The 26,751-nt window shown below is 41.9% G+C and overlaps 1 long non-coding RNA gene and 2 pseudogenes across 1 annotated transcript; 2 read left to right on the top strand and 1 right to left on the bottom strand.

Moving 5' to 3' along the window:
* The first annotated feature begins 1,229 nt into the window (after positions 1-1,229).
* Positions 1,230-2,636, top strand: Gm15928 (annotated as a pseudogene).
* Positions 2,637-11,528: 8,892 nt separating this feature from the next.
* Gm7363 lies at positions 11,529-12,012 on the top strand (annotated as a pseudogene).
* An 844-nt stretch (positions 12,013-12,856) lies between these two features.
* On the bottom strand, positions 12,857-14,626 carry 1700095K22Rik (RIKEN cDNA 1700095K22 gene). The gene is made up of 2 exons (NR_168141.1): positions 14,513-14,626; positions 12,857-13,066 (listed from the first exon to the last, which is right to left on the bottom strand). It is a non-coding gene; the product is annotated as an RIKEN cDNA 1700095K22 gene (long non-coding RNA).
* Positions 14,627-26,751: the final 12,125 nt, after the last annotated feature.

The following is a 26,751-nucleotide window of genomic DNA, read 5'->3' as shown; positions in this document are numbered from 1 at the left end:
GTTCCAGGAGACAAGAGAGAACTCCTTCCATCCCATGTAGGTTAATTATCACCACTGGGTCCCAGGGTTCAGACCTCAGCTTGACTGGAGACCAGAATGTCTGTGTATAGCCCAATGTCCCACAAAAGGATGGTTTTTTTGTGATTCCTGGTCTCTCACTCAGAGATTCTAGCAATTGGTGAGTGAGTGTTACCAATTTGCTCTCAAGGTCAAGGTAAGATTGAAAAGACTGCTCTAAATCAAGGAATTTTCCTCCCCTGGCCAAATTCCACAGCTGTAGAGCATTCATCCTAGTCCAGGACTTCTGGTTCCAAAACTCAAACACCTTTAACAGATTTCATTGCTCTAGAGCAATATAATAATTTTATGATCAAGGGTCACCACAACATATGGAACTATAATTAAATAGTTGCAGCATTAGAAAAGTTGATAAGTGGTATTAGCCCAAAATATTGGAATACCAAAGATACAATTCATGGAACACATGAAGCTCAACAAGGAAGACCAAACTGTGGATGCTTTGATCCTTCTCAGAAGGGGGAACAAGATACTCACAGGAGAAAATATGAAGACAAAATGAGGAGCAGAGACTGAAGGAAAGGCCATCCAGAGACTGCCCCACCTGGGGATCCATCCCATATATAGACACCAAACCGAGACACTATCGTGGATGCCAACAAGTGCTTGCTGACAGGAGCCTGATACAGCTGTCTTCTGAGGGGCTCTGTCAGTGCCTGACAAATACAGAAGTGGATACTCACAGCCAACCATTGGATTGAGCACAGGGTCATCAAAGGAGGAGTTAGAGAAAGGACTGAAAGAGCTGAAGGGGTTTGTGGCTTCATAGGAAGAACAACAATATCAACCAACCAGTGCCCCAAGAGCTTCTAGGGACTAAATCACAAACCAAAGAGTCCACATGGAGGGGCCCATTGCTCCAGCCACATATATAGCAGAGGATGACTTTGTCAGCCATCAATGGGAGGACAGGCCCTTGGTCCTGTGAAGGCTCTATGCCCCAGTGTAACTGAATGCCAGAACAGGGAAGTTGGAGTTTGTGGTTGGGGGAGCACCCTCATAGAAGCAGGGGGAGGGAGGATGGGATGGGATAGGGCATTTCAGGAGGGGGAACCAGGAAAGGGGATAACATTTGAAATGTAAATAAATAAAATATCCAGTAACAAATAAATAATAAATAAATAAATAAATAAATAAATAAATAAATTCCAAAACAGTAACAACAACAAAGAAGTCCCATAATAAACCCAAGCTTAACAAGCATGGTATGTATGCAGAGGTCCTACCACAGACCCTACCAGGCACTACGATTGCTGTTTCAGTCTCTGGGAGCCCCCATGAGTCCTGCTTAGTTGATTCTTTGGGCCATGTCCTTCTAATGTCCTCAACCTCTCTGGCTCCTACAATCTTTCTTACCCCTCTTCTGTGAGGTTCCCCAAGCTCAGTCTAGTGTTTGGGTGTGGGGTGTATGCATATCCTTTCATCAGCTGTCAGAGGAAGCCTTACTGATAATGATTGTGTATCTATCACCTTTTTTATACAGCCAGATCACCCGGTTAAGGATGGTACCACCCACAGTAAGTAAGATTCTCCCATGTCATTTAAGGAGCTCAAGGGGTTTGCAGCTTCATAGGAGGAACAACAATATGAACCAAGAAGAACCTCCAGAGCTCCCAGGGACTAAACCACCAACCAAAGAGTACACCTGGTGGGATCCATGGCTCCAGGCCCATATGTAGCAAGGATGGCCTTGTGGGACATCAATGGGAGGAGAAGCCCTTGGTCCTGTGAAGGCTCTATGCCCTAGTGTAGGGGAATGCCAGGACAGGGAAGCAGGAGTAGGTGGGTTGGTGAACAGGGGGGATGGGATAGGGGGCTTTCGAAAGGGAAACAAGAAAAGGGGGTAATATTTGAAATATAGATAAAGAAAATATCTAATAAAAAATAAAATCAAATTAAAAAGAGTTTTTTTTTTTTTTTTTTTTTTTTTTTTTTAAAGGTGGAACCGAGCAATGAGGTCCCAAAGGCCAGCTGAAAACTATGCAGATAATGGGAGCAGCATTGGCCAGGGCAGAGCTCCGAGCCTGGCCGGGACTGGAGGTCATGCCTAGAGCTGGATGCGGGGTGGCCAAGGCCAGTAGCCTCTGCTAGCCCTGGGCCACGCCCTGGGACTGGCCATGAGCTGCAGAGGCTGAGGATGATGGTAGGTTGCCAGAGCTCTACGCTGGAGATTAGGCAAGAGCTGATCAACGGGGTCCTCTACTCTATCTTCCTGCACAAGGTTAAGTTACATATACCAAGGAGCCACCAAGGGCCAGCACTGGCTAGAGTGTGAGAACAAGTCTGCTCTGAACCTCTATGAGACCTGCAAGGTGCGCACGGTGAAGGCTGGTACACTGGATAAGTTGGTGGAGCACCAAGTGCCTGTCTTTAAGGGCAGTGACCTTTCCTATGTAACCTTCTTCCTGAGCTCTCTACAGAATGTGTGTAGAGAGAATGAATGTGTGGGGCAGTCCATGCCTTACATAATCAGAGAGTTGATTCCAGAATGGGACCTTGTCTGAGTGTGATGCTTGGCCAAAGATTACACTGCAAATAAACTCTTTATGTGAGGCCAATTTTATAGTACACATTGCATTGGACAGGAAATTCCCTTGGTCTGTCTCAGTCATGCAGTAAGTTCCAGAAATTGCCACCAGGGCTCAGTCTTAACTCCAGAGGTTCCAGGAGAACCCAAGTGTGGGGGATACTAAAGAAACAGTAAAAAGATACAACTTCTAACAAACTGTAAAAAACAAAACAAAACAACCAACCAACCAAACAAAAATAAACCCAGATACACTAAATCTAATAGTAGAGAAAGTGGGAAATACCCTTGAACTCATTGGTGCAGGAGACATCTTTCTGAAAAGAAGACCAACGCTCAGGTGGTAAGATCAACAATTACTAAATGGGACCTCATGAAACTGAGAAGGTGCTTCTGATTTCCATCTGCACACTCCAGAGCTGACCTGTGCCACGGTTTCCATACCCAGATCCCACTACGTTTTATGAAGCTAAAATCATGCTTATATCTAAACCACACAAAGACTCAACAAAGAAAGAGAATTTCAGGCCAATTTTGCATATGAATATTGAGACAAAAATACTAAATAAAATTCTCACAAACTGAATCAAACACATTAAAGTCATCATCCAGGATGATCAAGTAGACTTCATCGAAGGGATACAGGAATGGTTCAATATAAGGAAATCCATCAACATAATCCACTATATAAACAAACTCAAAGAAAAAATATATGATCATCTCATTAGATGCTGAAAAGGCATTTGAAAAAATTCAACACCCCTTTATGGTAAAAGTCTTGTAAAGATCAGGAATTCAAGGCCCATACCTAAACATAGTAAAAGCAATCCCACTAAAATCAGGGACTAGACAAGGCTTCCCACTCTCTTCCTACCTATTCAATATAGTACTTGAAGTCCTAGCCAGAGCAATTAGACAAAAATAGGAGATCAAAGGGACACAAATTGGAATGAAGAAGTCAAAATATCACTATTTGCAGATGATATGATAGTATACTTAAGTGATCCCAATAATTTCACTAGAGAACTCCTTAGCTTGATAAACTTCTTCAGCAAAGTGGCTGAATATAACATTAACTCAAACAAATCAGTGGCCTTTCTCTACTCAAAGGATAAACAGGCTGAGAAAGAAATTAGTGAAACTACACCTTTCACAACAAGCAAAAATAATATAAAATAACTTGGTGTGACTATAACCAAGCAAGTGAAAGATCTTTATGGCAAGAACTTCAAGTCTCTGAAGAAAGAAATTGAAGATCTCAGAAGATAAAAAGATCTCTCATACTCATGATTGACAGGATTAATATAGTCAAATGGCTATCTTGCCTAAAGCAAGCTACAGATTCAATGCAATCCCCATACAAATTCCAACTCAATTCTTCATAGAGTTAGGAAGAGCAATTTGCAAATACATTTGGAATAACCAAAAATTCAGATTATTGAAAACTATTCTCAACAGTAAAAGAACTTCTGGGGGAATCTCCATCCCCGACCTCAAGATGTACTACAGAGCAATAGTGATAAAAACTGCATGGTATTGGTACAGAGATAGGCAGGTGGACCAATGGAATAGAATTGAAGACCCAGAATTGAACCCACACACCTATGGTCACTTGATCTTTGGCAAAGGAGCTAAAACCATCCAGTGGGGGAAAAAAAGACAGCATTTTCAACAAATGGTACTTGTTCAACTGTTGGTTAGCATGTAGAAGAATGCAAATCAATCCATTCTTATCTCCTTGAACAAAGTTCAAGTCCAAGTGGATCAAGGAGCTTCACATAAAATCAGATACACTGAAACTAATAGAAGAGAACGTGGGCAAAACCCTTGAACACAGGGCACAGGAGAAAATTTCCTGAACAGAACACCAATGGCTTATGCTCTAAGATCAACAATCGACAAATGGGACCTTATAAAATTGCAAAGCTTCTGTAAGAAAAGGATGAAATGGCAACCCACCGATTGTAAAAAGATCTTTATCAGTTCTATATCTGATAGAAGGCTAATATCCAATATATACAAAGAGCTCAAGAAGGTAGACTCCAGAGAACAAAATAACCCTATTAAAAATGGAGTATAGAGCTAAAAAAGAATTTTCAACCAAGGAATATCGAATGGCCTAGAGGCACATAAAGAAATATTCAACATACTTAGTCATCAGGGAAATGCAAATCAAAATGACCCTGAGATTCCATCTCACACCTGTCAGAATGGCTAAGATCAAGAACTCAGGTGACAGCAGATGCTGGTGAGGATGTGGAGAAAGAGGAACACTCCTCCATTGTTGGTGGGATTGCAAGCTGGTACAACCACTCTGGAAATCAGTCTGGTGGTTCCTCAGAAAATTTGACATAGTGTTACCTGAGGACCCAGCTACACCACTCCTGGGCATATACTCAGAAGATGCTCCAACATGTAATAAGGACACATGCTCCACTATGTTTATAGCAGTCTTATTTATAATAGCCCGAAGCTGGAAAGAACTCAGTTGTCCTTCAACAGAGGAATGGATACAGAAAATGTGATACATTTACACAATGGAGTACTACTCAGCAATGAAAAATAATGAGTTTATGAAATTCTTAGGCAAATGGATGGATCTGGAGGGTATCATCCTGAGTGAGGTAACCCAATCACAAAAGAACTCACATAGTATGTACTCACTGTTAAGTGGATATTAGGCAAAAAGCTCAAAAATACCCATGATATAACTCACAGACCATATTATGTTCAAGAAGAAGGAAGACCAAAGTGTGGATGTTCTAGTTCTACTTAGAAGGGGCAAGAAAATAATCACTGAAGGTAGAAGGTGGGAGGTATTTGGGAGGAAGAGAAGAGGGGCGAGGGTAAAAAAGGGACAGAATTAGGTATGGGAGGAGATGGAAGGTGATTGCCATATCCAGAGATCCATCCCATGATCAGCTTCCAAACGCTGACACCATTGCATACACTAGCAAGATTTTGCTGAAAGGACCCAGATATAGCTGTCTCTTGTGAGACTATGCCAGGGCCTAGCAAACACAGAAGTGGATGCCTACAGTCTGCAAGAGAATTCTCAATAGAGGAATCTGGAATGACTGAGAAGCACTTTAAAGAAATGTTCAAAGTCCTTATTCATCAAGGAAATGTAAATCAAAATAACTCTGAGATTCCTCCTTATACCCATCAGAATGGCTAAGGTCAAAACCTCCAGCAACAGAACCTTTTGTCATTGGTGGTGGCAGTGCAAATGTGAACAACCACTTTGAAACTCAACCTGGCATTTTCTCAGAAAATTGTAAATAGTTCTACCTCAAGACCCAGTCATACCACTCCTAGGTATATACTCTAAAGATGATCTCCCATACTACAAGGACTCGGGCTTCACTACATTAATAGCGGCTTTATTCTTAATATCCAGAAACTTAAAACAGCTCACATTCCCCTCAACCAAAAATGGATACAGAATAGTGGTTCACTGACACAATGGAATACTACTCAGCTATTAAAAACAAGGACATCATGAATTTTCAGGCAAATGGATGCAACTAGAAAATATCCTGAGTGAGGTAGCTGAGACCCCAAAGGACATGCATGGCACCTTATAAGTGGATATTAGACATAAAGTACAGGATAGTCAAGATGTACTCCAGAGACCAAAATAAGCTAAAGAAAGGAGGCCCAAGTGAGGATGACTGAATCTCACTTAGAACTAGAAATCAAATAGTCATAGTGGAAGATGAAGGGAGAGAACTGAGTGGGAGAGTGAATGGGGAGGGCAATTGTGAGAATTCAGGTTTAGGTGTGAAGAGAGACCAGAGTGAGTGTCAGAGAGTCAGGAGAAAGAATGGAAATTGACAGCTGGTGGTGGTGAGTGTGAGGGGGAATCTCTAGGACACACCAGATACCTGGGATTGGAGAGGCTCCTAGGAGACTATGGTGTGTCTTTAGCTGAGACTCCTAGCAGTGGGGATATGGAACCTGAAGTGGCCACTTCCTGTTGCCAGTCAAGATCCCCATTGGAGTGATAAGGACACCAACCCACCCACAAAACTTTCCGCCCAAAATTTGTCCTGTCTTCAAGAAATGCAGGGACTAAAATGGATCAAACACTGAGGGAATGGCCAACCAATAACTGGCCCAACCTGAGACCCATCCCCTGGGCAACCACCAGTCCCTGATAATTAATGATACTCTATTATGGTTGAAGACAGGAGACTGGCATAACTGCCCTCTGAGAAGGTCCACCCAGCAGCTGACTGAAACAGATGTAGACCCACAGCCAAATATTGGACAGAACTTGCATAGTCTTATGGAGTAGTTAGGACAAGGATTGAGGATCCTGGGAGGTGGTAGAAACAGAGTCAACTAACCTGGAACCTTGGGGGGCTCTCAGGGACTGAACCACCAACCAAAAAGCATACATGGGCTGGACATAGGCTCACTACCCATTTATAGCTGATGTACAGTTTTGTCTTCAGGTGGATCCCCTAACAATTGGAGCAGGCTGTCTCTGACTCTGTTGCCTGTCTGTGGATCTCATTACCCTGTCTGGGTTGCCTTGTCTGCTCTCAGTGGGAGAGAATGTGCCTAGTTCTGCTGGAAGTAGATGTCCCAGGGTGGGGTGGTCCTGAGGAGTGCTTCCTCTTCTCTGAAGAGAAAAGGCAAGAATAGTGAGTGGAGGTGTTTGCAAGGGCAGGACTGGAAGGAGAGGAGGGAGGGGGTCTGTGATCAGTATGTAAAGTGAATAAAAAATTATTGAAGAAAAAATAGATGTGGCCTTGTTCGTGGAGGTATGTTACTGGGCTTGGACTTTTGAGGATTCAAATGCCCATATAAGGCCTTATCTCGTTCTCTGTCTCCTGACTATGGATGTATGTATGTAATACAGCCTATGAATATCAATGATTGGAGGTGAAGAGATAGATCCGCAGATAAATATGTGTGCTCCTCTTGCACAGGATGGTAGACTTTTTCCTCAGGATCAAGTTTCTTACAACTGTCTCTAACTTCTACTCCGGAGAATATGACACTTCCGACCTTAGCAGGTATCTAAACTAAAGTGTAGATTATCCTACACAGAAACACACCTATATACATTGCTTAATTTTTTGGGTTGGAAGGGGGTTTCAAGACAATTTTTTATAAGAAAAAAATCAAAGAATTGGGGAGTCTGTCCTATCTATTAATCTGAGTATTGACTATAAAGTAGTAGTAATATCAGAATTCTTACACAGATATACTAGAAATGCCTGTAAGAATGTTCATAACAAACACTTAAAGAAATGTTCAACATTGTTAGTCATCAGGGAAATGCGACCCTCAGATTCTATCGTACACCAATAAGAATGGCTAAGATCAAAACTCAAGGGACCACACATGCTGGAGAGGATGTGGAGAAAGAGGAACAATCCACCATTTTTGGTGGGTTTGCAAACTGAAACATCCATTTAGGAAATCAATCTGTGGCTCCTCAGAAAAGTGGAAACGTGAAGACCCAGCTATACCACTCCTGGGCATATACCCAAAAGATGTTCCACAATACCACAAGGACACATGCTGTAATATATTCATATCAGTCTTATTCAAAATAGCCAGAAACTGGAAGCCATACAGATGTCTCACAACCAAAGAATGAATACTTAAAATGTGGTTCATTTACACAATTGAATACTATCAGCTATTAAAAACATGAACATAATGAATTTTGCAGGCAAATGAATGGAACTAGGTAAGTAGGTATTAGCCAAAAAGTACAGAATACCCATGATACAGCCCATTGACCTTAAGAAGTTTATGAATAAGAAAGGTCGAAGTGAGAATTCCTCAATTCCACTTAGAAGGGTAAAAAAAAATAATCGTAAGAGGCAGAGAGAGAGAGAAAGAGGAATCTGAGAAAAGGAACAGGATCAGGTATGGGGTGAGGTATAGGAGAGAAGCCAGAGGGTTAGGTGGAAATATGCAGCTTTTCGGGGTGATACGTGATGGGGGAGCATCTTGAAAGTCCCAGAGACCTGAGATGTGAGAGACTCTCAGGACTCAGTGGGGGTGACCTTAGTCAAAATGCCCATCAGTGGAAGAGGGAACTCAGAGTCACCTCCACTAGATAGACGGGGCCCTAAGTGGAGAGATAGGTTGCCAACCCACAGTCATCATTTCTGACCCAGAATTGTTGCTGTCTAAAAGAACTACAGGGACAAAAATGGAGAAGAGACCAAAGAAAAGGTTGTCTAGTGGCCAGCCCAACTTGAGTTCCATCTCATATGTATGGGGGGAGGGGGACACAAAGGCCAGCTACTATTGCTGATTCTATGATGTGCTTACAGACAGTAGCATGGCTGTCCTTTAAGAGGCCCTACCAACAGCTGACTGAGACAGATGCAGATACTTACAGTCAACCATTAGACTGAAGTTGGGGACCCCTATGGAGGAATTAAGGGAAAGACTGAAGGAATTGAACGGGAGGGTGACCTCATAGGAAGACCACCAGTCTCAACTAACTTGGACTCCTGGGAGCTTCCAGAAACTGAACCACAAACCAGGCAGCGTACAAGGGCTGGTTCAAGGTCCCTGACACACATACAGCAGAGGGGCTGCCTGACTAACCTCAGTGGGAGGAGATTTGCCTAATCCTAGAGAGACTTGAGGCCCCAGGGAAGGGAGAGCACTTTCTCAGAGGCAAGGGGGAGAGGGAATGGGGTGAGGAACTGTGAAAAGGGGCAATAGATGAATGTAAATAAATAAAATAATTAATTAAAAGCAGTGTTCATAACAGCACTCTGTAACTTCAGAAAGAAAAAGGAAGACAGAATGTGTGCATGAAAACCACTGAAAGCCGATATCCTAGTCAGTGTTCTATTGTGGTGAAGAGACATCATGTATACAGCAACTCTTATAAAGGAAAACATTACATTTGGGTTTGATTTCATTTCAGAGGTTTAGTCTATTGTTGTCATGGTAAAGATCATTATGACATGCAGGCAAACATGCTGTTAGAGAGGTAGTTGAGAGATCTACATCTAGATTGGCAGACATCAGGAGAAGAAACACTGGGCCTGGCTTGGGCCCTTGGAGTCTCAAATTCTACCCTAAGAGACACAACTACTTCATTAAAGCCACATTTCCTATTTCCTGTTAAGTAGCACCACTCTATAATGACAACGCATTTATATCTATGAGGCTGTGGGGCCACATTATTCAAAGCACCACAGTGGGTATGTGCTTTACCTTCAACAAAAATAAATATGAGAAATAACGTTATTAATATTTGGTTGCAATTGGCCATTCCATGGTGCATGAGCATCACTTAAATTATATATGCACTTGTGTGTGTGCATGTGTATATGTGTGTGTGTGCATGTGTGTGTGTGTGTGGTGAGTGAGTGTAATTTTTATGTATCAGCTTACTGAACTGATTAATTAAAACATTTAGGATCAAGTCACTCAAATATTTCAATATGGCTAGGAGAGGGGCTCCTTAAAGTCTGCTCCTAGCTGAGGAGCTATTGACAATTGATGTGTTATGGGTGTTGTTATGAGATGTATTGCAGAGGTAATAGAGGAGGAGTTGTAAGGAGAGAGTAGAGAGAAAAATTGTATACATGCACAAAATTTCCAAAGCACAATAAATATAATTTTTATTTTACTTTTAGTTACATTTATCAGATAAACAGTAGTGTGTGCTTCTGTGTGTCTATGTGTACACAGTTGTCCAAAGTTTTCAGAAGAGGTCATCAGAGTTTCTGGAATTGCAGTCATAAGTTGTGAGCCATCATTAGGGTACTGGAAACAGACACCAGGTCGTCTTTTTTTTCTTTTCTTTTTCTTTTTCTTGGATATTTTCTTCATTTACATTTCAAATGCTATCCCAAAAGTCCCCTATATCCTCGCTGCCTCCCCCCCCCGCCCTGCTCCCCTACTCACTAACTCCCACTTCTTGGCCCTGGCATTCCCCTGTACTGGGGCAAATAAAGTTTGCTAGACCAAGGGTCCTATCTTCCCAATGATTAGGCCATCTTCTGCTACATATGCAGCTAGAGACATGAGTTCTGGAGGTACTGATTAGTTCATATTGTTGTTCCACCTATAGGGTTGCAGACCCCTTCAGCTCTTGGGTACTTTCTCTAGCTCCTACATTGGGGGCCCTGTGTTCCATCTTATAGATGACTGTGAGCATCCACTTCTGTATTTGCCAGGCACTGGCAAAGCCCCACAGGAGACAGTTATATCAGGGTCCTTTCAGCAAAATCTTGCTGGCGTATGCAATAGTGTCTGCGTTTACACCAGGTCCTCTTAAATAGCAAAAAGTGCTTTTAATCACTGTGGCATCTCCCTAGCCTCACTCACTGCAGAGTGATTGGGCTGCTGTATAGACTAATAGGAAGACCTATGGGTGACATTTCTTATAAACAGGAAAGTGGAAGACCTGGAAATATGCTCTCTGGTACTGTCCCAGAGAACCTTAGAGACTCTTTTCTTGGTTGACTCAATCAATACTGGGGACTGTCAGAGACTGTAAGAGTCCTGAGTATTTAAGAAAAGTGATGCCATCTATATAATTGGTGAAGGACACTTTCCTTGGAACAGTAGTCTCTTTCAAGACCAGATGTGAATGCAAGGTCCTGAAAACATCCAAGATGATGAAGCATATGAAACTCAGCTATTTTTGTATCAGAAGATGTGGAGGAACTTTGTGCTATGCCCTGGGGCTTCCAGATTACTCCAAATGTAGACTCAGCAGCTTAATACTTTTATTTTGCGGCAATCTGATGCCATCTCATTCTTTGTTAATGGTTACATTTCTAAATGTAACTTATTTTCATAATGCATTGGATCCCTTATTCAATATTTGCTCAAAAGTTTCAGTAGGTAAGGTGTCATCAGGTGGTTCTGGGTAATTGGCTTGGAAGGAACTTTAGAAATATATACAAGGTCCTCCTCTACAGCTCTGGCACCGTAGCCATCATGAATGACACAGTAACCATCCGGACCAGGAAGTTCATGACCAACCGTCTACTTCAGAGGAAACAGATGGTCATTGATGTCCTTCATCCTGGGAAGGCAACAGCACCAAAAACAGATTTCAGGAAAAGCTGGCCAACATGTATAAAGATGCCACACCAGATGGCATCTTTGTATTTGGATTCAGAACCCACTTCGGTGGTGGCAAGACCACTGGCTTTGGCATGATCTATGATTCCTTAGATTATGCAAAGAAGAATGAGCCTAAACACAGACTTGCAAGACATGGCCTTTAGGAGAAGGAAAAGACCTCCCGAAAACAGTGAAAGGAACGCAAGAACAGAATGAAGAAGGTCAGGGGCACGAAGGCCAATGTTGGTGCTGGCAAAAAGCCAAAGGAGTAGATCTGTGGTGACTTGATGTTTTGCTGTGATGTGCAGATTTCTTAGAGGTCAAATAAACTAAAAGGCTTCAAAAAAAAAAAAAAAAAGGAAATACATACAAGGAGAGATACCGAGCACAACGAGAAGGAGGTGCCGCTGCCTCCTTATGTCTAAGACCAGGCCACCCCCTCTTCACAGAGGTTTCTAACAAGACCATCTTGTCTGCCTGGCCAAGTCCCCTGGTTCCATTGGAGAGAATTTGACTCTGCAGTGTGAATCTCAGCTTGAGTTTGAAATGTTCCGTTTGCAGTCCACATCCTGGAGTTCCAAGACATCATATTTCAACACAGCTTTGATATGTTCCCTGTGACCATGGCACTTGTGGGGACTTATAGATGTCAGGGCTTGGATCCTAACCTCCCAAACACATTGTCAGAAGTCAGTGACCCCCTGTTGATCATAGTTACAGGTGAGAAAGTTTTCCAATCAGATGTGTTCTTCAGTAACCCCGCATTTCTATTAAGATTTTGAGATTGATTATTAGATAGGGGTCTTCAAGAATAGGAGGAATGATTTAAAGTGTCTCAGACTTCAGAGAAATCAGAACAGGGGAGTGGATGCTGATACAGTCAGGACAGTGTTCCCCTAATGAAATTCATATTCTCATCCTTAGATCCTATGAATATTTTCCATGTGCTTTGATGCTTTGCTTGTTTAACTTCTACCTAAAGTTCATGTGCAAAAATCTTGATTCCAAGTATGGATATGTTTGTGGATGGAGAAATCTGTAAGAGATGGGGCTTAAAATGAGATGGGTAGGATATGAGGGATACTGCACTCAGAAGATACTAATGTTCTCCTGAGATTCTGGTGAGTTTTACTAGAGTTTTACTAGTTTTACAACTCCTGTATGGAACGGGGAAAGAGGTTGAAGATGCAATTCACATTTTAATCAGTTGACATTAAGATGAAGGGAATGTCCAGGATGGTCCACACAGCCAGAGTAGTTACAATATCTCATAAAGGAAAAGTAGGAGGATGCTGAAGGTCAGAGCAAGGCAGCATGAGACATACTCCATTTTTCTAGTTCTGAAAATAAAGTGTCCACAAGCCACAGAGTGCTGGAGGTTTCTACAATCTGGAAAAGAAAAAGAAATATATTCTCTTCCTGGCCCTTTGAACAAAATGCAGACCTTAAACCATGAGACTCATACCAGTGGGCTTATTTCAGACTTCTTACCTCCAGAACTGTAAGATATTACACATATATTCTTTTCCTGTGCCTTATTTGTGGTCATTTCTAACACCAGCAATTAACATCTAGAAATATACCTGACTCAAAGTCAAACAGGAAGAGAATTGATGCTAAAAGACCAGTATGGCCAGGGTACTGATGCTGTCATTGTGTTGAGAGGAGGTGATGGTTCACTGATCTAGAATCATGGCTGCCCTGTTTGAGCTGGGATCACAGACAAGCTCCAGACAGACCAGTAGACACAGTCCAGGATCAGGAAGGAGACAGAAAAGCTCCTGTCAGCTGCCTTACTTCTAAGACATAGCCTGATAGGGACTCTACTTTTTTTTCCAAAAGAACATGACAGGGCATGACTAAAGGGCAGACAGAAGCCCAGCATTTCATATTTTCTACCCTCATCCATCATAGAAAATGGAAGTCTGTGGTAAATGAACAACACAGTTACTTGTGTGGGATAACTCTAGTTGAGTGGAACCTGAAAGTATTAGAGAATTGAGTAAAAACCAGAAAGGAATGGACAGGTGTGTGGATAGGGAGACATAGCTACAGGAGAGAACATGGAGATGTGAGTGGGAGGAAAAACGCGATGTGGGAGAGCCTCTGTTACTCCCTGAGGTGGCATGAGGAAAGGTGACTCCCAAAGTCACAATCTCTTTGTTTTTAGGAGTCTACAGAAAGCCCTCTCTATTGGCCCTACCACCTCTTCCCATAAAATCAGGAGAGAGGTGATGTTGTAATCTGTTCAGAAACTATGTTTGAAACCTTCATTCTGGTTGTGTAGCGAGAAGGGGTAGAAGAAATCTTTATGTATCTTGTTGGGAAGCCGTATGCTGCTGACTCCCAGGCCAACAGCTCCATAGCTCCCATGACTGCTGCACATGCTGGAGCCTACAGATGTCACAGTTCTCTCAGTCGAGATGCCCATGTGTGGTCAGAGTCAAGTGTCCCCCTGGACATGATAGTCACAGGTAAGTGTCTCCAGACATATTCTTTAAATGAGTTTATATATGTATTGGATATTCTAAAATTGGAAAGTCTCAAGAGGTCAGGAGGATAATGAGTGTTGGGTACTTATGGAGTATAGACTTGAGAGTCTTAATGACAAAAACAATGATAAAAGGAACTCAAGTTCATGCTATTATGTAAAAAACAGAAAAGAGAGCTTAGAGGGGAGTAAAGGAGGAGTAGTAGAATAGACTGTAATCTCAAAAGTAAAAGATAATATTTTACAAACATAGGAGGATCAGAAGAGTTATGAACAGAGACTAAACGCTTAGAAACCAGGGTGATGCAGCACTCGGGTCAGAATGCAAATCCTTTCATTCTTACCTTTTCAAGTGACCTGGGCAGCTCAGAAATTGAGTTTCCACTTTATCACATTTCCCTTCTCAACTAGCAAAAACAGGTATGTCCTATATCTAACATGTACCTGACCTGCTGCTTCACCATGGTTCCTCACAATGCCTTTAGTTTGACACTCCCTCTTCTCTGTGGTTGAGTCACAATGGTCTTATGTTTAGTCCTGTGTAAAGAGGCTGAACACCAGTGTCACTGTAATTTTCTTTCCTATATCTCCTAACTGGCTATTCAAGACCATATACTAAAATAATCATTGTTGTTATTTGAAGACTCCAGAGAAAGTGGCAATTTGAGTTGCAAAGAGATAAGTACAGTCAGGCTATGAGCACTTGATTCTCTTACAGAGTTTCAGGGTTCAATTCCCAGCACTAACAGAGACTCACAACCAATTCCAGTCCCAGAGAATCTGATGCCCTCTTCAGACCTCATTGGGCACAGCACATATGTGGTGAACATACATACAAACATTCATTCAGACAAAACATTCAAATACAAAGAAAATAAAATTTAAAAATTAAAAAAAACTCCATAGAGGTAGCTAAGTGTTCCTCTCCCATAGGAACCAAGTTCAATTCCCACCTATAATTCTATTAATCTACAAAGAAATGTACACTAGTTTTTTAAAAAGAGCATGCTTTGTTTCCCCAAAAGTGATAGAAAAATATTTCCATTCTCATTCTGGTCTGGCATATTGTATTGCTGCCAAACCCACTGATAGCTAAAACTTATAAACTAAATTAATATTCAAGAGAATGACATCACAAATTAAATTCAAATGAAGGTGCTAGAAAGTTTTGTGACCATCCTTGTCAGTAATCCCAGAGAATTGACTTTATTTTTATTGTTTAATTAATTGGTTGTTTTATGTATTTTATTTCAAATGTCCCATTTCCTGGTCTTCCATCTGCAAACTCCCAACCCCATCCCACCTCCCCTTTGCCTCTAAGAGGTGTTCACCCACCCACTCCAGCCCCACCTCTCTAGCATCCCCCTAAGCTAGGGCAATAAGCCTCCACAGGACCAAGGGCCTCCCCTCATATTGATGCCAGATAAGGCAATTCTCTTCAACATATGTAGCTGGAGTCAAGGACCCATTCATGTACACTCTTTGATTGGCTGTTTAGTCTCTGGGAGCTCAGAAGAGGGGTCGAGTTAGTTGATATTGTTCTTCCTGAGGGGTTGCAATCCTTTTCCTCTCTTTCAGTCTTTCCCCTAATTCTTCCATTGGGGTCCCTGGGCTCAGTCTGATGTTTGGCTGTGAGTATCAGCATCTGTTTTAGTCAGATGTTGGTGAAATCTCTCAAGGGACAGCCCATATTGTCAGCAAGCACTTGGCATCAGCAATAGTGTTGGGAGTTAGTGTGTGCAGATGGGATAGATCCCAAGGTGCAGTAGTCTCTGGATGGCCTTTCCTTCAGTTTCTGCTCAATTTTTTGTCCCTGTGTTTCCTTTAGACAGGAACAATTCTGGGTTAAAAAATTTGAGGTGGGTGAGTGGCCCATCCCTTAACTGGGAGCTGTGTCTATCTACTGGAGGTCGGCTCTTCAGGTTCTATCTCCCCTCTGTTGGGTATTTTGGCTAATGTCATCAACCCTTTTGGGTCTTGGGAACTTCTAACTTACCTGGCATCTGGAACTTTCTAATGACTATTCCCAGTCCCCCACCTCCCTCTGCTACATATTTCTATTCATTCTCCTGACCCTCTCTGTACATCTCTCCTGTCTCTTCCCATAACTTATCCTGACCCCAATCCCTTTTCCCTTACCCACATCTCTCCCTCACAGGTCCCTTCCTCCCTCTCCCTACCATGATTATTTTGTTCCTTCTTCTAAGTGGGACCCAAGCCTCCACACTTTGGTCTTCCTTCCTGTGTAGCTTCAAACGGTCTATGAGTTGTGTCTTGGGTATTCTGAGCTTTTGCGAAAATATCCGCTTATCAGCAAGTACATACCATGTGTGCACTTTTTGGTCTGGGTTACCTCACTCAGGATGATATTTTCTAGTTTCATCCATTTGCCGAAGAATTTCAAGAATTCGTAATTTTTAATAGCTGGATAGTACTCCATTGTGTAAATGTACCACATTTTCTGTATCCATTCTTCCATTAAAGGACAACTGGGTTGTTTCCAGCTTCTGACTATTATAAATAAGATGGTTATGAACATAGTGGAACATGTGTACTTGTTATATGTTGGAACATCTTCTGGGTATATGTCCAGTAGTGGTATAGCTTCAGGTAGAACTATGTCCAATTTTCTGATGAACTGCCAGACATATTTCCAAAGTAGTTGCACCAGCTTGCAATCCACCACAATGAAGGAGTGTTCCTGTTTCTTCACATCCTTGCCAGACCCTCTGTCACCTGAGTTTTTGATCTTAGCCATTCTGATTGGTGTAAGGTAGAATCTTAAGGTCATTTTGATTTGCATTTTACTAATGACTAAGAATGTTGAAAATTTCTTTAGGTGCTTCTCAGTCATTCTATATTCCTCAGTTGAGAATTCCTTTTTTAGCTCTGTGACCCATTTTTTAAAAAAAAATTTTATTACATATTTTCTTTATTTACATTTCAAATGTTATCCTCTTTCCTAGTTTTCCCTCCAAAAATTCCCTCTCCCTTCCCCCTGCTCCCAACCCACTCACTCCCATTCCTGGCCCTGGCATTCCCCTATACTGGGGCATAGAACCTTCACAGGACCAAGGGCCCCTGCTCCCATTGATGACTGACTAGGCTATCCTGTGCTACATATATAGCTAGAGCCACAAGTTCCACCATGTGTTTTCTTTGATTGGTGGTATAGTTCCAAGGAGCTCTGGGGGTACTGGTTAGTTCACATTGATGTTTCTCCTATGGGACTTCAGTCCTCTTCAGCTCCCTGGCTCTCTGGCTCCTTTTTGGGGGACCTTGTGCTCTGTCAAATGGATGATTGTGAGCATCCACTTCTGTATTTGCCAGGCACTGGCAGAGTCTCACAGGAAACAGCTATATCAGGCTCCTGTCAGCAGTCTCTTGTTGGCAACTGCCTAGTGTCTGGGTTTGGTGGTTGTTTGTATGGTAGATCCCCAAGTGGGGCAGTCTCTTGGTGGTCGTTCCTTCAGACTCTGCTCTAAACTTTGTCTCTGTAACTCTTTCCTTGGGTATTTTGTTCCCCATTCTAAGAAGGAACTAAATATCCATACTTTGGTATTCCTTCTTCCTGAGATTCATGTGTTTTGCAAATTCTATCTAGGGTATTAAACATTTCTGGGCTAATATCCACTTATCAGTGAGTGCATATCATGTGTGTTCTTTTGTGATTGGGTTACCTCACTCAGAATGATATCCTTCAGATGCATCCATTTGCCTAAGAATTTCATAAATTCATTGTTTTTAATAGCTGAGTAGTACACCATTGTGTAAATGTACCACATTTTCTATATCCATTCCTCTGTTGAGGGACATCTGGGTTCTTTCCAGCTTCTGGATATTATAAACACGGCTGCTATGAACATAGTGGAGCATGTGTCCTTATTACAAGTTGGAACATCTTCTGGGTATAGGCCCAGGGGAGGAATTGCTGGATCTTCTGGTAGTAGTAGATCCAATTTTCTGAGGAACCACCACATTGATTTCCAGAGTGGTTGTACCAGCTTGCAATCAAACCAAAAATGGAGGAGTGTTCCTCTTTCTCCACATCCTTGCCAGCATCTGCTGTCACCTTGCCTGTCATCTGCTGTTATCTTAGCCATTCTGACTGATAAGAGGTAGAATCTCAGGGTTGTTCTGATTTGTATTTCCCTGATGATTAAGGATATTGAACATTTTTTTCAGGTGCTTCACAGCCATTTGATATTCCTCAGTTGAGAATTCTTTGTTTAGCTCTGTAACCCATTATTAATGGGGTTATGTGATTTTTCTGGAGTCCAGCTTCTTGAGTTCTTTGTATATATTGGATATTAGTCCCCTATCATATTTAGGATTGGTAAAGATACTTTCCCAATCTGTTGGGTGGCCTTTTTGTCTTATCAAAAGTGTCTTTTGCCTTACAGATGCTTTGCAATTTTATGAGGTTCCATTTGTCAATTCTCGATCTTACAGCACAAGCCATTGCTGTTCTGTTCAGGAATTTTCCCCCTGTGCCCATATCTTCGAGGCTTTTCCCCACTTTCTCCTCTATAAGTTTCAGTGTCTCTGATTTTATGTGGAGTTCTTTGATCCACTTAGACTTGAGCTTTGTAAAAGGAGATAAGAATGGATCAATTTGCATTCTTTTACATGATAACCACCAGTTGTGCCAGCACCATTTGTTGAAAATGCTGTCATTTTTCCACTGGATGTTTTTAGCTCCCTTGTCAAAGATCAAGTGACCATAGGTGTTTAGGTTCATTTCTGGGTCTTCAATTCTATGTCATTGATCTACCTGTCTGTCACTGTACCTGTACCACGCAGGTTTTTTTTTTTCCCCCCACAATTGCTCTGTAGTACAGCTTGAGTTCAGGCATGGTGATTTCATCAGAGTTTCATTCATTGTTGACAATAGTTTTTGCTATCCTAGATTTTTTTGTTATTCCAGATGAATTTGCAAATTGCCCTTTCTTTTTTTTTTAAATTAGGTATTTTTCTCGTTTACATTTCCAATGCTATCCCAAAAGTCCCCACCCCCCCAATCCCCTACCCACCCACTCCCCCTTTTTGGCCCTGGTGTTCCCCTGTACTGGGGCATATAAAGTTTGCAAGTCCAAAGGGCCTCTCTTTCCAGTGATGGCTGACTAGGCCATCTTTTGATACATATGCAGCTAGAGACAAGAGCTCCAGGGTACTGGTTAGGTCATATTGTTGTTCCACCTATAGGGTTGCAGTTCCCTTTAGCTTCTTGGGTACTTTCTCTAGCTCCTCCATTGGGGGCCATGTGACCCATCCAATAGCTGACTGTGAGCATCCACTTCTGTGTTTGCTAGGCCCCGGCATACTCTCACAAGAGACAGCTATATCTGGGTCCTTTCAGCAAAATCTTGCTAGTGTATGCACAAATTGCCCTTTCTAATTCTGTGAAGAATTGAGTTGGAATTTTGATGGAGATTGCATTGAATATGTAGATTGTTTTCAGCAAAATAGCTATTTTGACTATATTGATCCTGCCAATCCATGAGCATGGGAGATGTTTCTATCTTCTGAGATCTTTGCTTTCTTACTTCAGAGATTTGAAGTTCTTTTCATATAGAACTTTCACTTCCTTAGTTAGAGTCACACCAAGGTATTTTATATTATTTGTGACTATTGAGAAGGGTGTTGTTTTCCTAATTTCTTTCTCAGCCTGTTTATTCTTTGTGTACAGAAAGGCCATTGACTTGTTTGAGTTAATTTTATATCCAGCTACTTCACTGAAGCTGTTTATCATGTTTAGGAGTTCTCTGGTGGAATTTTTAGGGTCACTTATATATACTATCATATGATCTGCAAAAAGTGATATTTTGACTTCTTCCTTTCCAATTTGCATCCCCTTGATCTCCTTTTGTTGTCGAATTGCTCTGGCTAGGACTTCAAGTACAATGTTGAATAGGTAGGGAGAAAGTGGGCAGCCTTGTCTAGTCCCTGATTTTAGTGGGATTGCTTCCAGCTTCTCACCATTTACTTTGATATTGGCTACTGGTTTGCTGTAGATTGCTTTTATCATGTTTAGGTATGGGCCTTGAATTCCCAATCTTTCCAAGACTTTTATCATGAATGGGTGTTGGATTTTGTCAAATGCTTTCTCAGCATCTAAGGAGATGATCATGTGGTTTTTGTCTTTGAGTTTGTTTATATAGTGGATTATGTTGATGGCCAAGATCAAAAATTCAGGTGACAGCACATGCTGGCAAAGATGTGGAGAAAGAGGAACACTCCTCCATTGTTGGTGGGATTGCAAGCTTGTACAACCACTCTGGAAATCAGTCTGGTGGTTCCTCAGAAAATTGGACATAGTACTACAGGAGGATCCCGCAATACCTCTCCTGAGCATATATCCAGAAGATGTCCCAACCGGTAAGAAGGACACATGCTCCACCATGTTCATAGCAGCCTTATTTATAATAGCCAGAATCTGGAAAGAACCCAGATGCCCCTCAACAGAGGAATGGATGCAGAAAATGTGGTACATTTACACAATGGTGTACTACTCAGCTATTAAAAAGAATGAATTTATGAAATTCCTAGGCAAATGGATGGACCTGGAGGGCATCATCCTGAGTGAGGTAACCCAATCACAAAAGAACTCACATGATATGTATTCACTGATAAGTGGATATTAGCCCAGAAACTTAGAATATCCATGATACAAGATACAATTTGCAAAACACATGAAACTCAAAAAGAATGAAGACTAAAGTGTGGACATTTTGTCCCTTCTTAGAATTGGGAACAAAACACCCATGGAAGGAGTTACAGAGACAAAGTTTGGAGCTGAGATGAAAGGATGGACCATCTAGAGACTGCCATACTCGGGGATCCATTCCATAATCAGCCTCTAAACGCTGACACCATTGCATACACTAGCAAGATTTTGCTGAAAGGACCCAGATATAGCTGTCTCTTGTGAGAGTATGCCGGGGCCTAGCAAACACAGAAGTGGATGCTCACAGTCAGCTATTGGGTGGATCACAGGGCCCCCAATGGAGGAGCTAGAGAAATTACCCAAGGAGCTAAAGGGAACTGCAACCCTATAGGTGGAACAACAATATGAACTAACCAGTACCCACCCCCCACCCCCCAGAGCTCGTGTCTCTGGCTGCATTATATATCAGAAGATGGCCTAGTCGGTCATCATTGGAAAGAGAGGCCCCTTGATCTTGCAAACTTTATATGCCTCAGTACAGGGGAACGCCAGGGCCAAGAAGTGGGAGTGTGGGGGGGGGGAGGTTAGTGGGGGGGAGGGTATGGGGGAATTTGGGGATAGCACTGGAAATGTAAATGAAGAAAATACCTAATAAATAAAAATATTTAAGTTTGGTTTTGTCTTGAAATATCTTCTTTTCTTGATTTATAATGGTTGAGAGTTTTGCTGAGTATACTATTCTATATTGGCATCTGTGGTTTTTAGATTTCAGAGTCACTGTTGAGAAGATGAGTGTAATTATGCCTCTTTTTGTTACCTGGCCATTTTCTCTTGCTACTTTTAATATTATTTATTCTGTAGATTTATTGTTTTAATTATTATGTTCTAGAAGGATTCTTTTTTTGGGGGGGGGGTCTGGTGTAATTTTTGTTGTGTAAGTTTCTTGTATGTTTATTGGCCTCTCCTTAGGTTGGGAAATTTTTCTTTTGTGATTTTGTTGAAAATATTTTCTGGTCCTTGAAGCTGGGAGTCTTCACCTCCTTCTATTCCTATTATTGTTACATCAGGTCTTTATATTACCCAAGTTTACGTGAATATTTTGTTTCAGGGATTTTTTTTTATACTTAGCATTTTCTTTGACTGATGTATAGTTTCTTCTATTGTATCTTCTACATCTGAGATTCTCTCTTCCATCTCTATTGCCAGAGCTTTTGTCCTCGCCGGCAAGAACACACTCAGGACAACCGGAATCTTCTGCAGCAAAGCTTTTATTGCTTACTTATCAGGAGGGAAGACCCCGAACCGGGAAAATGGCGCTGCTTATATAGCCCGCAGCATGACATTTCAGCACCTGATGTGGCGTGACAGCTCCTGATTCGTTGCTCGCCCATCACCCCATTACTAGGCGAGATGGGCAGTGACTAGGTGTGAGTTCACTCTTGCACTTGCGCATAAGGCTTGTTTACTAGTTAGGTGCAGTGGAAGCCAGTGCCATCTTATAATGGCGATTGCTCACGGCACGGCTCTCCACACATCTCCTGTATTCTGTTCTTGATGCTTGTACCTGTTGTTCGTGTTCTCTTCCCTAGGTTTTTCATTTCCAGGATTTCCTTAGTTTGTGTGCTCTTTATTGTTCTTATTTTTACTTTCAGGTCTTCCACAGTTTTATTTATTTCTTGTTTATTTTTATTTTTTCTGAGTTTCTTTAAAAGATTCACTTATTTCTTCTTTAATGACCCCTATCATTATAATAAAATTCGATTTAGCTCCTTTCTGACCTGGGCCTTTAACTGGGATAGATCATCAGTTTGTCTGTTCCTCTGAAGATCCCATAGTCTGAAGGCCTTCCAGAAGATCAGCTGCATTCAGGGCACCATGTAAGGGACCCTCTGAAACAGCCACAGTAGCTAGGAACTCTGAGGAGTCCAGCAGATTCAGGAACCATTTTGAGAAAAGATTGTTACCAACCCTACATCTGACAGAGCGTTATTATCCAAAATTTATAATGAACTCAATGAGATAAACACTAAGAAATGCTCCTCCCACCAAAAAACAATTTTTAAAAATAGGGCACAGAGCTAAACAAAGAATTTTCAATGGAGGAATATGGAATGGTTGAGAAGCATTTAAAGGGCATATGCCCAAAAGATGTTCAACCATACCACAAGGACACATGCTCCACTATGTTTATAGCAGTATTATTTGTCATAGCTAGAAGTGGGAAACAACCCAGATGTCCCATGATGGAAGAATGGATACAGAAAATGTAGTTATTTTACACAAGGGAATAGTCATCAGCTTTTAAGAATGAGGACATTCAGGAACAGGGACACAGGAAACCTGCCCAACCAGTGGCTGGGGTTCATTCCAGTTGGCACCACCCCCCCCCCCATGCCATACTGGGCACAAACTCTGTGGGCCCTAGCAGTCCCAGGATCTTGAGATCACTGGGCCACAGAAGCAACAGAGCTTCTTGGACAGGACACCTTCAGGCCTTCATCCTCAGCCAGGAGGCAGAGCTGAGACCCAGACACATGGGCACCTTCCCTGACAGAGAAGAGTTGGCCTCCAGGGAGGACTCTGACCTCAGGAATCAGGAGGTGGATCTGAGCTCTAGACTTCTGTGCACCTTCCCTGCAGGAGGAGAGCTTGCCTGCAGAGAGTTTTCTGACCACTGGGACTCAGGAGAGAATTGGACTCCCAGGAGTGCTGACAGAGGCTAACAGAATCACAGGAGAAACAAGCTTCAGCCAGAGACAGCTAGAACACCTAACACCAGAGATTACCAGATGGCCAAAAGCAAATGTAAGAATCTTACTGACGAGACATCTTGGTTCCGGGACCCCACCCAGTGTATTCTGCACAGGCCCCAGACATCCGGCCACTTTCCCGGCCAGAGGAAAGGGGTCCGCCCGGCGCTGGAGCGCTTTGCCTGAGCATCGGCAGCAGATATCTTGGTTCCAGGACCCCGACGAGTGTATTCTGCACAGGTGAGCGTATGGAATACAGAAGCTAAAAGCTTCTGGGACAGGCGGGAGCCACAGAGCTTCTAAGCCAGCCCCCTTTTTGGGGCCCAGACAGCTGGCCACTTTCCCGGCCAGAGGATAGGGGTCCACCCGGGCCGGGAGTGCTTGGCCTGAGCATCGACTGCAGACATCTAGGTTCCAGGACTCCTCCGAGGGTATTCTGCACAGGTGAGAGTGTAGAATACAGAAGCTAACAGCTTCTAGGACAGGCCAAAGCAACTCAGCTTCAGGACAGGTCCTGTTGTGGGCCTTCATCTTCGGCCAGGAGGGAGGTCCTAAGGCCAGATATCTGTGCACCTTTCCTGTAAGAGGAGAGCTTGCCTGCAGAGAGTGCTCTGACCACTGAAACTCAGAGGAGAGAGCTAGTCTTGCAGATCTGCTGATAGAGGCTAACAGAATCACCTGAGGAACAAGCTCTAACCAGAGACAACTATAATGACTAGCTCCAGAGATTACCAGATGGTGAAAGGCAAACTTAAGAATCCTACTAACAGAAATCAAGACCACTCACCATCATCAGAATGCAGCACTCCCACCCCACCTAGTCCTAGGCACCCCAACACAACCGAAAAGCTAGACCCGGATTTAAAAGCATATCTCATGATGATGGTAGAGGACATAAAGAAGGACGGGAGAACACTGCTAAAGAGTTACAAGTCCTTAAAGAAAAATAGAAAAACACAACCAAACAGATAGAAGTCCTTAAAGAAAAACAGAAAAACACATCCAAACAGGTGATGGAAATGAACAAAACCATACTAGACTTAAAAAGGGAAGTAGACACAATAAAGAAAACCCAAAGTGAGGCAACACTGGAGATAGAAAACCTAGGAAAGAAACCTGAAACCATAGATGTGAGCATCAGCAACAGAATACAAGAGATGGAAGAGAGAATCTCAAGTGCAAAAGATTCCATAGAGAACATCGGCACAACAATCAAAGAAAATACAAAACGCAAAAGGATCCTAACTCAAAACATCCAGGAAATACAGGACACAATGAGAAGACCAAACCTACGGATAAAAGGAGTTGATGAGAATGAAGATTTTCAACTTAAAGGGCCAGCAAATATCTTCAACAAAATTATAGAAGAAAACTTCCCAAACCTAAAGAATGACATGCCCATGAACATACAAGAAGCCTACAGAACTCCAAATAGACTGGACCAGAAAAGAAATTCCTTCCGACACATAATAATCAGAACAACAAATGCACTAAATAAAGATAGAATATTAAAAGCAGTAAGGGAGAAATGTCAATAACATATAAAGGTAGGCCTATCAGAATTACACCAGACTTTTCACCAGAGACTATGAAAGCCAGAAGAGCCTGGACATATGTTATACAGACACTAAGAGAACACAAATGCCAGCCCAGGCTACTATACCCGGCCAAACTCTCAATTACCATAGATGGAGAAACCAAAGTATTCCACGACAAAACCAAATTCACACATTATCTCTCCACGAATACATCCCTTCAAAGGATAATAACAGAAAAAAACAAATACGAGGACGGAAACCACGTCCTAAAAAAGCAAGAAAGTAATCCCTCAACAAATCAAAAAGAAGACAGCCACAAGAACAGAATGCCAACTCTAACAACAAAAATAACAGGAAGCAACAATTACTTTTCCTTAATATCTCTTAATATCAATGGACTCCATTCCCCAAGAAAAAGACATAGACTAACAGACTGGCTACACAAACAGGACCCAACATTCTGCTGCTTACAGGAAACCCATCTCAGGGAAAAAGACAGACACTACCTCAGAGTGAAAGGCTGGAAAACAATTTTCCAAGCAAATGGTCTGAAGAAACAAGCTGGAGTAGCCATTCTAATATCGAATAAAATCGACTTCCAACCCAAAGTTATCAAAAAAGACAAGGAGGGTCACTTCATACTCATCAAAGGTAAAATCCTCCAAGAGGAACTCTCAATTCTGAATATCTATACTCCAAATGCAAGGGCAGCCACATTCATTAAAGACACTTTAGTAAAGTTCAAAGCACACATGGCACCTCACACAATAATAGTGGGAGACTTCAACACACCACTTTCATCAATGGACAGATCATGGAAACAGAAACTAAACAGGGACACAGTGAGACTAACAGAAGTTATGAAACAAATGTACTTAACAGATATCCTCAGAACATTTTATCCTAAAACAAAAGGATATACCTTCTTCTCAGCACCTCACAGGACCTTCTCCAAAATTGACCATATAATTAGTCACAAAACAGGCCTCAACAGATACAAAAATATTGAAATTGTCCCATGCATCCTATCAGACCACCATGGACTAAGGCTGATCTTCAATAACAACATAAACAATGGAAAGCCAACATTCACGTGGAAACTGAACAACACTCTTCTCAATGATACCTTGTTCAAGAAAGGAATAAAGAAAGAAATTAAAGACTTTTTAGAGTTTAATGAAAACAAAGCCACAACATACCCAAACCTATGGGACACAATGAAAGCATTTCTAAGAGGAAAACTCATAGCTCTGAGTGCCTCCAAAAAGAAACTGGAGAGAGCACACACTAGCAGCTTGACAACACAGCTAAAAGCTCTAGAAAAAAAAGAAGAAAATTCACCCAAGAGGAGTAGATGGCAGTAAATAATCAAACTCAGGGGTGAAATCAACCAAGTGGAAAGAAGAACTATTCAAAGAATTAACCAAATTCGAAGTTGGTTCTTTGAGAAATCAACAAGATAGATAAACCCTTAGCTAGCCTCACTAGAAGGCACAGGGACATTATCCTAATTAATAAAATCAGAAATGAAAAGAAAGACATAACAACAGATCCTGAAGAAATCCAAAACACCATCAGATCCTTCTACAAAAGGCTATACTGAACAAAACTGGAAAACCTGGACGAAA

Source organism: Mus musculus, chromosome 7, assembly GCF_000001635.26.
Source record: "Mus musculus strain C57BL/6J chromosome 7, GRCm38.p6 C57BL/6J".
Classification (NCBI taxonomy): Eukaryota; Metazoa; Chordata; class Mammalia; order Rodentia; family Muridae; genus Mus; species Mus musculus.
Note: the sequence above shows the minus strand (reverse complement) of the source record. Positions and strands in the feature narration are given on the sequence as shown.